The sequence below is a fragment of the Tamandua tetradactyla genome, chromosome 3 (assembly GCF_023851605.1).
Source record: "Tamandua tetradactyla isolate mTamTet1 chromosome 3, mTamTet1.pri, whole genome shotgun sequence".
In the NCBI taxonomy this organism is placed as follows: domain Eukaryota; kingdom Metazoa; phylum Chordata; class Mammalia; order Pilosa; family Myrmecophagidae; genus Tamandua; species Tamandua tetradactyla.
Window position 1 is genome coordinate 23,219,472 of NC_135329.1, and position 13,776 is coordinate 23,233,247.

The 13,776-nt window shown below is 37.2% G+C and overlaps 1 protein-coding gene and 1 long non-coding RNA gene across 6 annotated transcripts in view; one reads left to right on the plus strand and one right to left on the minus strand.

Moving 5' to 3' along the window:
• PPP3CC (protein phosphatase 3 catalytic subunit gamma) overlaps positions 1-13,776 on the plus strand; it is a 179,700-nt gene that overhangs the window by 71,207 nt on the left and 94,717 nt on the right. The window lies entirely within an intron of this gene.
• LOC143677129 (uncharacterized) overlaps positions 12,794-13,776 on the minus strand; it is a 53,897-nt gene continuing 52,914 nt past the window's right edge. The window contains exon 3 of the long non-coding RNA XR_013172395.1: positions 12,794-13,259. This is a non-coding gene — a long non-coding RNA (uncharacterized LOC143677129). The remainder of the gene's footprint in view (positions 13,260-13,776) is intronic.

Here is a 13,776-nt window from a genome sequence, read left to right on the forward strand (position 1 = left end):
TACAATTTAAACAGTAAGTCTCCATTCCTTACCCCACAACGGCCTCTCTGTAACCTATATTCTAGATTCTACCTATGTGAATTTGCTCTACTATAATCATTCCATAACAGTGAGATCATACAAAATTTTCCTTTTGTGTGTGAATGCCTTATTTCATTCAATATGATGTCTTCAGGGTTCATTCATGTTGTCACATGTATCTGAACTTCATTCCTTTTTATGGCTGGATAATATTCCATTGTATGCATATACCACATTTTGTTCATCCCTTCATCAGTTGGTAGACACCTGGGTTACTTCCGTCTTTAAGCAATTGTGAATAATAACTCTATTTGGTTTGCATGTATCTGTTCATGTCTCTGCTTTTCAGTTCTTTTGGTTATATATCTAGAAGTGAAATTTCCAGGTCATAACCTTGAGGGTTTCTGATGAAAAATCAACCATCAATCTTATTAAGACTCCTTATACATAACGTAATTGCTTTTCTCTTGCAGCTTTCAGAGTTCTCTCCTGTCCTTGGCATTCAACAGTTTGAGTACTATGTGTCTGGGCATGGTTCTCTTTGACTTTATCCTGTTTGGGATTTGTTGGGCTTATTAAATGTATGTATTCATTCTTTAAATTGGAAAGTTTTCAACTGTTATTTTTCTTAATATTCCTTCTGTCCATTTCTCTCTTTCTTGTTCTTCTGGGACTCCCATATTAATATATTGATATACTTGTTGGTGTCCCACAGGCTCCTTAGGCTCTGTTACCTTTCTGCATTCTTTCTTTTCTTTTTGCTTTTCAGCCTAAATCATTCCAGTTATCATAAATTCACTGATTCTTTTTTTTTTGCCAGCTCTATTCTGATGTTGAAACTCTCTAAGAAATATTTTATTTCTGTTATTATGGTCTTCAACTCCAGGATCTGTTTTGCTTTGTTTTATATTTCTATCCCTTTATTGAAATTCTCTTATTGTTCATTCATATTTTTCTTGATATCCATTAGTTCTTTTTCCAGGTTTTTCTTAATCTTTTTAAGCATATTGAAGATTTTTTTTTTAATCTTTGTCTCGTATTTCCAAAGTCTTTTATTATTCATTGATGGTTTCTGAAGTTTTATCTTATTCTTTGGATGGGCCATTATTTCCTGTTTCTTTGTTTGTCTTGTGTCTTTTGATGCTTATTGTATATTTTAATATTATAAACTGTTAACTTTGGAATTTAGCCTCTGGGCTGTCTGTTCCTTAAGTGTGAATCCAGCTAGTGATTTAACGTTCAGTTCTTTGAATGCCTGAAGCTAACAAAAACAAAGAAATCAATGCAAAGGAACCTTTTCAGGCTTTGCAAATTGGCTCTGCATTGACTGCTGCTCTCCTTCACTGTTTAGTCCTCCTGTCATGCCTGAGGCATAAATACTGGCTCCTGTGTATCTTTTCTGTTCAGGGTCTTGTCCTGGGCATGTGCACTTGCATTTTAGTGGCCTTAGAAATTCGCCAGTTTACAGTAAGTCAAATGACTTCATGATTCCCTGTGAAATACATCCCTTCCCCCACTCCAGGGTGCTCTATTATATGTCTTAAAGCCAGTAATTCTCTCCCCCAGGCCACTTTGATTTAATTACTTCTTACACTGCTTTGACTCTGCAAATCTCTTTTGCCTGCAGGGCAAGTTTTCAAATGGTAAACCAGAGAGGAGTGTCCTGTTTCAGTCTTTCAGTTGGATTGGCAGGGATATACAGGCACCCCATTATGTGCATAGATGTTACTCTTCTCCTTCTGGAATAGGGCCATATAGAGGGTGGGCCACAGTGGATCAGCAGGCAGAGTTCTTGCTTGCCATGCTGGAGACCCAGGTTTGATATAATATAATGGGAATATATATAGGAACATAGGCACATTATACACTGTGCTAGAGAGGGGTTGGGTAGGGAGCCAGCAAAGGTGCTGTGAGCTTCTCTTACCATTTTTAAAGTTGTTTTTTCTTAATTTGGTACTTACTCAGTTACTGCAATCCTTTAATTGTTTTCCAGAGTTTTGAGCAAAATGGCTCTGACAGTTTTTGGTTAATTGTTCAAAGACTGTGTAGGGGAATGGAACCCTGGCACTTCTTGTGCCAACATTTTGATTGACTGCAAGTCAAGAAGTTTATTCTTTTTTTTATATTGTTCTGTAGCACTGTTTGAATTCTTTTTCACCACCACTATATACTGCTTTCATAATTAGTTTTTTAAAACTAGTAATTTAGAAATTATCCAATTAAAAAAACCCAGATACTTAAACGGCTTTTTAAAGCACCCCAGGTAATTCTCCTGCATAATGCTGGTTAAGAACGACTGCTCCATATGCTTTTCTTGTTTGTTTGTTTGTTTATTTGTTTGTTTGCATGGACAGGCACCGGGAATCAAACCTGGGTCTCCAGCATGGCAGGCAAGAACTCTTGCCTGCTGATCCACTGTAGCCCACCCTCCATATGCTTTTAAAAGCATCTACTATTTGTTATTTGTAAACCACTTCATCAAATTCATTAAAATATTGAAAGATTTTGCATTGATTTCTGAGCCACATATCAGGTATTCCTCATTATATTGCCTGTGTGAAAAAAACAAATGATGCATACAAAGCAGTTAACAAAGGCCCTAGAATATGATGCTCACTAAAGGTTAGGTATTTTTGTTTCACAGTAGATAAATATTGAAGAAAGTTGTCCATATGTGCTTCCATTCAGAATTAATATACAGTTTTTTAGATGTCATTTTATCTCATTTTTCCTCTGTTTTACCAATGTTGTTTTTTGTTGTTGTCTGTTTGACTAGTAAAATTGGTTCAAACTAATTTTACAAGATACAACAGTAGATTCGGGGACCATTTTAAGGTTCTCATTTTGTACAGAATTTCTTATCTCAGGTTCTTTCTTGTTTTTCGCTGTGAACTTGGTTGCTCTCTGTTCCTCACATCTACAAAGATACTGCTTTTGTGTCATTCATAATACTGTATCCTAAATGTAAATAAGTCTTAGAAGAAGCACACAAATTCATGTACAATTTTTAAATTTTATTCCTATATAAGGAAAGAACATGTGTGCCACTTCAAATGGCTGTTTTCACTGATAAGCTGATTTATTTTAAAGGGCTTCTCTGGCTTTTAGAATCAGCATCTTATAATTATTGCTAAATGATGCCGAAATTCCAGATTGTGCAGCTGGAATCTTGATTTTTAAAAGTGCTGGGGTTGAGAGAGACTTTTCTCTTCTCAAAGCAATTCTTTTGCTTTTTTTTTTAACTTTTTATTTTGAAATACTTTCAAACTTACAGAAGAGTTCCAAAAATAATACCAACCCTATATAGAGGACTCCAGCATTCACCTACCCGCTGGATAATCAGATCCACTAATTTCCATTTTTGCCACATTTGCTGTATCTTTCCATCTATCTATTTATTTGCCTATTTTTCACTCCATTTTATAAGCACTTGAGTGTAAGTTACATACATCATGCTCCTTGAACACTTAATAGTGCTATATACATTTCCTAAGAACAAAGATATTCACTGGCATGTCAACCTTAAGTACAGTTATCAAATTCCAGAAATTTAACATTGATATAAAGTTTGTAGTCTATAATCAAATTATTTCATATGTCCCAATAATGTCCCTTTGAGCCTTTTCTCCATCATTCTCAAATCACATCCAAGATCATGGAATTAAATATTATCATCTCTGCGCTTACTCTTTTTTTTCTTTTTTAATTGTGGGACCATATATACAACATAAATCTTCCCATCTTAACTACTCCCAAGCATACCATTCAATAGGATTAAACACATTCACAATATTGCAGTATCCTCACGACCTTTACCATATATAAACTTTCCCATCTCTCCAAAGAGAAACTTTGTACTCATTATGCATTAATTCCCCAATTTCTCTGGCAGCAAGTACTCTAATTTCTGATTTCTGTCCCTATGAGCAATATTTTCTTTATAATTACTATGGGGCTTAAATTTAACATCTGAAAACTGTAACAATCCCATTTGCTTTGATACCACCTTAACTTCAATATTATGTACAAACTGTGCTCCTATATCCCTTGGTTTCCCTTTCTTTATGTAATTCTTGTCAAAATTATATACTCATATATTATAAATCTAAAACTACTGATTTATCATTAAATTTTATGCATTTGCCTTTTAAACCCTGTAGGAAATAAAAAGTGGTGTTACAAATCAAGGCTACCATAGTAACAGCATTTATATTTACTCATGTCATTACCCTTAGAGGAGATCTGTATTTCTTCATGTAGCTTCTCATATCAATTCTTAAATTATACTACAGAGATTATTATTCAATATGCCTTTCTTCTTTTTCCTTCCAAATCCAGACAAACTTGAGTAGAAGAAAACAACATTTATTATTGTGAAAAATAACACATATACAAAGAAGCAATAAATTTTCAAATCTTCCTGTGAAAAATAACATATATACAAAAAATAAATTTCCAATGCATTTTAACAAGTAATTATACAAAGATGTTTTTTCTTTTATTTATTTATTTTTAAATATGGCAACAAATACAAACATTCTTAACTTATGATCATTCTGTTCTGCATATATAATCAGTAATTCACAATATCATCACATAGTTGCATATTCATCATTATCATTTCTTAGAACATTTGCATCATTCCAGAAAAAGAAATAAAAAGACAACAGAAAAAAATTCATACATCCCATACCCCTTACCCCTCCCTTTCATTGATCACTAGCATTTCAATCTAAATTTATTTTAACATTTGTTCCCCCTCTTACTTATTTTTATTCCATATGCTTTACTTGTCTATTGATAAGGTAGATAAAAGGAGCATCAGACACAAGGTTTTCACAATTACACAGTCACATTGTGAAAGCTATATTATTATACAGTCATCTTCAAGAAACATGGCTACTGGAACACAGCTCTACATTTTCAGGCAGTTCCCTACAGCCTCTCCATTACATCTTGACTAACAAGGTGATATCTATTTAGTGGGTAAGAATAGCCTCTAGGATAACCTCTCGACTCTGTTTGTAATCATTCAGCCATTGATACTTTATTTTGGCTCATTTCACTCTTCCCCCTTTTGATCGAGAAGGTTTTCTCAATCCCTTGATGCTGAGTCTCTGCTCATTCTAGGATTTCTGTCCCATGTTGCCAGAAAGGTTCACACCCCTGGGAGTCATGTCCCAGGTGGACAGAGAGAGGGCAGTGAGATTGCTTGTTGTGTTGTCTGGAGAGAAGAGCCACATCTGAGCAACAAAAGAGGTTCTCTTGGGGGTGACTCTTAGGCCTAATTTTAAGTAGGCTTGACCTATCCTTTGTGGGTTTAAGTTTCATATGAACAAACCCCAAGACTGGGGCTCAGCCTATTGCTTTGGTTGTCCCCACTGCTTGTGAGAATATCCAGAATTCAACTTGGAGAAGTTGAATTTTCTCCCTTTCTCACCATTCGCCAAAGGGGACTATTTTATTCACTGTTCAGATCACTCTAGGGTCTATAGGGGTATCACTCTGGACAAACCAACAAAATCTCACGCCCTACTCAAGGTTTCATGTATTTATTGTGTTCAGTTAAGCTGTCTACATAAGTTATATTGGGAAATGCGCTAGTCAAAATACAAATTTTGTACCAAAAAACATTTTTGCTTTAGTCTCACACATAAGTTAAAATTTTAAAGTATTAATTACCATCTATTTTCAGCAGCCTGCAGTAATGACATTCCTTTGTTTTTCCTCATGCAAAAACATTTATTAAATTTGTACATTTAGTCACTATCATTATACACTCTAGGCACATCTAGATTATACCATCTCAGTCTTTATCATCTGTCTTTCTTTCTGATTTCATTTGTGCCCCCAGCCCTCCTCCCTCTATCATTCTCACATTCAGCTTCATTCAGTGTTTTAACATAATTGTATTATAGCTAGGTAGTATTTTGCTATCCATTTCTAAGTTTTTACAATCAGTCCTGTTGCACAGTCTGTATCCCTTCAGCTCCAATTACCCAATATCTTACCCTATTTCTATCTCTCATGGTCTCTGTTACCAGTGAAATTCTCCAAGTTTATTCACTAATGTCAGTTCATATCAGTGAGACCATACAGTATTTGTCCTTTTGTTTCTGGCTAATCTCACTCAGCATAAAGTCCTTAAGGTCCATCCATGTTGTTACATACTTCATAACTTTATTCTGTCTTATAGCTGTATAATGTTCCATCATTGTATGTATATACCACAGTTTGTTTAGCTACTTGCCTGTTGATGGACATTTTGGCTGTTTCCATCTCTTCGCAATTGTAAATAATGCTGCTATAAACATTGGTGTGCAAATGTCCATTTGTGTCCTTGCCCTCATGTCCTCTGAGTAGATACCTAACAATGCTATTGCCGGGTCATATGGCAATTCTATATTTAGCTTCCTAAGGAATCACCAAACTGCCTTCCACAGCGGTTTATCCAACAGTTTTAAAGTTTGGTATGGATTACAGTTCCACGATTTTTCATTTTTTTCTTCTAGTTGCTCCAAGACATTAGAGAGCAAAAAAAAATTAATCTATTGATTCAGCAGTCATATTCATTTGTTAAATCTTATCTTCTCTATTATACTCTTCCTTCTTTTTTTTTCCTTTTTTTGTGAAAAATAATATACATTAAAAAAGCAATAAATTTCAAAGTGCATTTCAACAATTAGTTGTAGAACACATTTCAGAGTTTGGTATGGGTTATAATTCCATGATTTTAAGTTTTTATTTCTAGCTGTTCCAAAGGTACTAGAGAGTAAAAGAAATATCAATTTACTGATTCAGCACTCATATTCATTTGTTAAACCCGACCTCTGTATAGCTCCACCATCTCCTTTGATCTTTCTCTTACTCTTTAGGGGTATTTTGGCTATGCCCATTCTAACTTTTTCATGTTGGAAGGGCCTGTTGATAATATGGGACGGGGGATGAAACTAGTTGATGTTCTGGAAAGGTTGATGTTCTTGTTTGCTAGCTTCCAGAATACAATATACCAGAAACAGAATGGCTTTTCTGTTAATAAGTTGCTAGTTTACAGTTCTAAGGCCAAGAAAATGTCCCAATTAAAACAGGTCTATAGAAATGTCCAATCAAAGGCATCCAGGGAAAGATACCTTGGTTCAAGAAGGTCGATGAAGTTCAAGGTTTCTGTCTCATCCGAGAAGGCACATGGTGAACACAATCATGGTTTCTCCCTTGGCTGGAAGGGCACATGGCAAGCACAGTGTCATCTACTAACTTTCTCTCCTGGCTTCCTGTTTCATGAAGCTCCCCGGGAGACTTTTTCCTTCTTCATCTCCAAAGTGCTGGCTGATGGACTCTGCTTCATAGTGCTGCAGCATTCTCTGCTCTCTCTGAATCTCTTTCATTCTGCAAAATATTTCCTCTTTTATAGAACTCCAGAAATTTATCAAGACCCACCCAAATAGGTGGAGACATGTCATCACCTAATCCAGCTGAACAACCACTCTTGATTAAATCATATCTCCAAGGAGATGATATGATTACAGTTTCAAACATACAGTATTGTATAGGGATTATTCTACCTTTATGAAATGGGATTTTGATTAAAACATGGCTTTTCTAGGGTTCGTACATCCTTTCAAACCAGCACATCTGGCCTCTCTGCTTTTCAGGATTTATCTGGTCCAGGGACCCATATGGGGGGTTGTAGGTTTCTGGAAAGTTATCCTAGTGTATGGTACCTTTGTATAATCTTATGTAATGCCCTAGGTGTTCTTTAGGATTGGCAGGAATGGTTTTGGTTGGGATTTGGCAAGTTATGATAGTAGCAATGTCTAACTGAAGCTTGCATTAGAGTGACCTCCAGAGTAGCCTCTTAGTTCCATGTGAACTCTCTCAGCCACTGATACTTTGTCACACTTCTTTTCCCTATTTTGGTCAAGATAGCATTATTGAATTCACAGTGCCTGGGCCAGACTCTTCCCTGGAGATTATATCCCATGCTGCCAGAGAGATTTTCATTCCTGGTTGTCACGTCCCATGTAGGAGGGAAGGCAAAGGTTTCACTTGCAGAGTTGGGCACAGAAAGATTGAGGCCACATCTGAGCAACAAAAGAGAGTAACTCCTGAAGTAGCTCTTCAGCATACCTATAGGTAGGCTAAGTTTCTCTGCTATATACATAAGCTTCACAAGAGCAAGCCTTAAGATCAAGGGCTTGGCCCACTGATTTCGGTGGTAAAATTTAATAGTTCCAACGGAACTTGGGATGAGGAAATTGGGCTTATTTGCCCAAAGTTGCAAGCTAATAAATGCAGAATTGGGAGTTGAATAGTTTTATCTGTGTCAAAATCCATGCTCATAAACACCCTGCAATACTCTACCTAATAATTTTTTTAATTAATTTTTAAGAATACCTAGGAGAATCTAAAGAGACAAATATATAGTCATGAAGGTAGATTTAGCTGACCCAAGCACTTTACACTTCATGACAAATTTTAAGATTTGTCTCAATGAAACAATTATTTCTATAATGAAGGAAAAATGCCCCACAGCCATAAGATCACACTAACCCATGTTCTAACTAGTATCAATAGTAAAACATTAACAAAAGCAAAATTTTTGGCGGGGTCAAGATGGCGGCTTAGTAAGGTACGCGCGTCTTAGTTCCTCCTCCAGAGCAACTACTAGGTGAACAGAAACAGTACAGAACAGCTCCCGGGGCCACGGCAGGGAATGGACACACAGCGTACCCCAGTCTGGACTGGCTAGACTGACTGCGAGACTCTGCTGCGGTGAGATGCCCGAGCAGCGTGCGCTCCCCCGAGCCGCGGCAGCTGGCGGCCGGAGCTCCTCCCTCCCTCCTTCCCAGGCTGGCTGAGAGTCTCAGAGAGGCAAGTTTCCCAAGCCGCGGTGGACGGCACCGCTCTTTTGCGGGCGGCTTCCTGACCGGCTATGAGTCTCGGATCAGAGGGCTACCCAAGCTGCGGTGGCCGGCAACCAGCGCCCCTCCCCCGTGGGTGGCTTCCTGGTCCAGTGGCGAGTTCCCCAGGCCGTGGCAGCTGGCGACTGACGCCTCGCCCCCGCGGGCGGCTTCCTGGTCCGGTGGTGAGTTCCCAGGGCTGCGGCGGCCGGCGACCGGCACCCCTCCAGGAAGAGGAGGGAATTTCCGACAGTGGCAGGGACTGGGTCCAACCAAACACCAATAGGGGCATTAATAAAGGAGCCACAGGGTCCCCTCAAGCCGCGGCGGCTGGCGCCCCTACCACGCGCAGCCCCCCGAACCAACTGAGAGAATTGGATCGGAAATCCCCAGGCCGCGGAGAACGGTGACCGGGGGGGGAACCCTTCCAAACACGTGAGACAAACGTGTGCCACGAGCGCCACCTACTGGGCAGGATAAGAAAAACAGAACCCAGAGATTTCACAGAAAAATCTTCCAAACTGTTGGGTCCAACACCCAGGGAAATCTGACTAAATGCCCAGACGCCAGCAGAAGATAACGGACCACGCTCAGAAGATTGAAAATATGGCCCAGTCAAAGGAACAAACCAATAGTTCACATGAGATACAGGAGCTGAGACAACTAATGCTGAATATACGAACAGAAATGGAAAACCTCTTCAAAAACGAAATCAATAAATTGAGGCAGGACATGAAGAAGACATGGGCTGAACAAAAAGAAGAAATAGAAAAACTGAAAAAACAAACCACAGAACTTATGGAAGTGAAGGATAAAGTAGAAAAGATGGAAAAAACAATGGATACCTACAATGATAGATTCAAAGAGACAGAAGATAGAATTAGTGATTTGGAGGATGGAACATCTGAATTCCAAAAAGAAACAGAAACTATCGGGAAAAGAATGGAAAAATTTGAACAGGGTATCAGGGAACTCAAGGACAATATGAACCGCAGAAATATACGTGTTGTGGGTATCCCAGAAGAAGAAGAGAAGGGAAAAGGAGGAGAAAAACTAATGGAAGAAATTATCACTGAAAATTTCCCAACTCTTATGAAAGACCTAAAATTACAGATCCAAGAAGTGCAGCGCACCCCAAAGAGATTAGACCCAAATAGGCGTTCTGCAAGATACTTACTAGTTAGAATGTCAGAGGTCAAAGAGAAAGAGAGGATCTTGAAAGCAGCAAGAGAAAAACAATCCATCACATACAAGGGAAACCCAATAAGACTATGTATAGATTTCTCAGTAGAAACCATGGAAGCTAGAAGACAGTGAGATAATATATTTAAATTACTAAAAGAGAAAAACTGCCAACCAAGACTCCTATATCCAGCAAAATTGTCCTTCAAAAATGAGGGAGAAATTAAAACATTCTCAGACAAAAAGTCACTGAGAGAATTTGTGACCAAGAGACCAGCTCTGCAAGAAATACTAAAGGGAGCACTAGAGTCAGATACGAAAAGACAGAAAAGAGAGGTATGGAGAAGAGTGTAGAAAGAAGGAAAATCAGATATGATATATATACTACAAAAGGCAAAATGTTAGAGGAAAATATTATCCAAACAGTAATAATACTAAATGTTAATGGACTGAATTCCCCAATCAAAAGACATAGATTGGCAGAATGGATTAAAAAACAGGATCCTTCCATATGCTGTCTACAGGAAACACATCTTAGACCCAAAGATAAACATAGGTTGAAAGTGAAAAGTTGGGAAAAGATATTTCATGCAAATAACAACCAGAAAAGAGCAGGAGTGGCTATACTAATATCCAACAAATTAGACTTCAAATGTAAAACAGTTAAAAGAGACAAAGAAGGACACTATATACTAATAAAAGGAACAATTAAACAAGAAGACATAACAATCATAAATATTTACGCACCGAACCAGAATGCCCCAAAATACGTGAGGAATACACTGCAAACACTGAAAAGGGAAATAGACTCATATACCATAATAGTTGGAGACTTCAATTCACCACTCTCATCAATGGACAGAACATCTAGACAGAGGATCAACAAAGAAATAGAGAATCTGAATATTACTATAAATGCGCTAGACTTAACAGACATTTATAGGACATTACATCCCACAACAGCAGGATACACCTTTTTCTCAAGTGCTCATGGATCATTCTCAAAGATAGACCATATGCTGGGTCACAAAGCAAGTCTTAACAAATTTAAAAAGATTGAAATCATACACAACACTTTCTCGGATCATAAAGGAATGAAGTTGGAAATCAATAATAGGCGGAGTGCCAGAAAATTCACAAATACATGGAGGCTCAACAACACACTCCTAAACAACGAGTGGGTCAAAGAAGAAATTGCTAGAGAAATTAGCAAATACCTCGAGGCGAATGAAAATGAAAACACAACATATCAAAACTTATGGGATGCAGCAAAGGCAGTGCTAAGAGGGAAATTTATTGCCCTAAATGCCTATATCAGAAAAGAAGAAAAGGCAAAAATTCAGGAATTAACTATCCATTTGGAAGAACTGGAGAAAGAACAGCAAACTAATCCCAAAGCAAGCAAAAGGAAAGAAATAACAAAGATTAGAGCAGAAATAAATGAAATTGAAAACATGAAAACAATAGAGAAAATCAATAAGACCAGAAGTTGGTTCTATGAGAAAATCAACAAGATTGATGGGCCCTTAGCAAGATTGACAAAAAGAAGAAGAGAGAGGATGCAAATAAATAAGATCAGAAATGGAAGAGGAAACATAACTACTGACCTCACAGAAATAAAGGAGGTAATACGCTAATAAATACAACAATTTAGATGAAATGGACGGGTTCCTGGAAAGACATGAACAACCAACTTTGACTCAAGAAGACATAGATGACCTCAACAAACCAATCACAAGTAAAGAAATTGAATTAGTCATTCAAAAGCTTCCTAAAAAGAAAAGTCCAGGACCAGACGGTTTCACATGTGAATTCTATCAAACATTCCAGAAAGAATTAGTACCAACTGTCCTCAAACTCTTCAAAAAAATCGAAGTGGAGGGAAAACTACCTAATTCATTCTATGAAGCCAACATCACCCTCATACCAAAACCAGGCAAAGATATTACAAAAAAAGAAAACTACAGACCAATCTCTCTAATGAATATAGATGCAAAAATCCTCAATAAAATTCTAGCAAGTCGTATCCAACAACACATTAAAAGAATTATACATCATGACCAAGTAGGATTCATCCCAGGTATGCAAGGATGGTTCAACATAAGAAAATCAATTAATGTAATACACCATATCGACAAATCAAAGCAGAAAAATCACATGATCATCTCAATTGATGCAGAGAAGGCATTTGACAAGATTCAACATCCTTTCCTATTGAAAACACTTCAAAAGATAGGAATACAAGGGAACTTCCTTAAAATGATAGAGGGAATATATGAAAAACCCACAGCTAATATCATCCTCAATGGGGAAAAATTGAAAACTTTCCCCCTAAGATCAGGAACAAGACAAGGATGTCCACTATCCCCACTATTATTCAACATTGTGTTGGAGGTTCTAGCCAGAGCAATTAGACAAGAATAAGAAATACAAGGCATCAAAAAAAATTTTTTTTTAACAAAATTATTTGAAAGAACCAATGCTATTTGCAAAAAAACACCACAGATGCACAGATGTACATTTATTCTCTTTTCATAACCCCCTTTGAATTTTACATAAATGCTACTATATATACATTGTCTGCAAATGCTTTTTATACTGGATATATTTTGGAGATCATGTCTTTATATGAGGTTCTTCCTAATTTTTTTAAACATCTGCACAGTATTTCTCTTTATGAATATACCCAATATAATAAGACTAATATTTTACTACTACAAATAGTGCTGCAATGGTCAATAACAGGCAATACTTGTTTATTTTTTAAAAATCAAACTATCATTTTATTAGCAACAATTATAGGAGTTTCTGGAACCTATGGGCAAGTCATTTACACATCAAAAAAATTGCTCATGTGAAACAAAAATCAATTTTCTTTAGAATCTTGAACCCATAGCTATGAAATGAAATCTTAAAAATACTAGGCTTCTTGCTTTCAAATACATAATAATAAAGAAACATTTTTGCAAAAACAAATGATATGTCAAAAATGAATGTTATTTCAGGATTAAGGTGATTCAGAATATGGGAAGACATTGCCGTATTCATGCCTGGTTCATCCCGGGATTTCTGTCCCACGTTGCCAGGGAGATTTATACCCCTGGGAGTCATATCCCATGTAGTCGGGGAAGGCAGTGAGTTCACTTGCTGTGTTTGCTTAGAGAGAAAAGCCACATCTGAGTAACAAAAGAGGTTCTCTGGGGTGACTTTTAGGCATAATTTTAAGTAGGCTTAGCCTATCTCTAATTATGGATGACATCATCCCTTACCCTGTATTCTGATTTACCTTAGTCCTATCAAGCTCAGCCTCATCCATATCTCTACGTGAAGTCAGATCCCTTTTTCAACTTTTTAAACAATTCCTGCATGGGGTACTGCTGACTTTCATAGCTTCAGGACTCTGATTCTGAATCTCAGGTGTCACATAAATACCCAAAATTTCTGGGGATGATCAAGTTATAAACAAACAGTTCTATATCTCAGAATTTAGAAATAACAGTTACAACTCCTTAATATATGTAACTACAATAAGAGCTTACAATCTAGGACCCTTTGCAATAGGCCCCAACCTGATAACCCATGCTCTCGAGTTCAGTTCACCAAGTATTTGTATTATAGTTAGCCCATATATATAAGGCATGATAATATTTGTCTTTTTGTTTCTGACATTTCA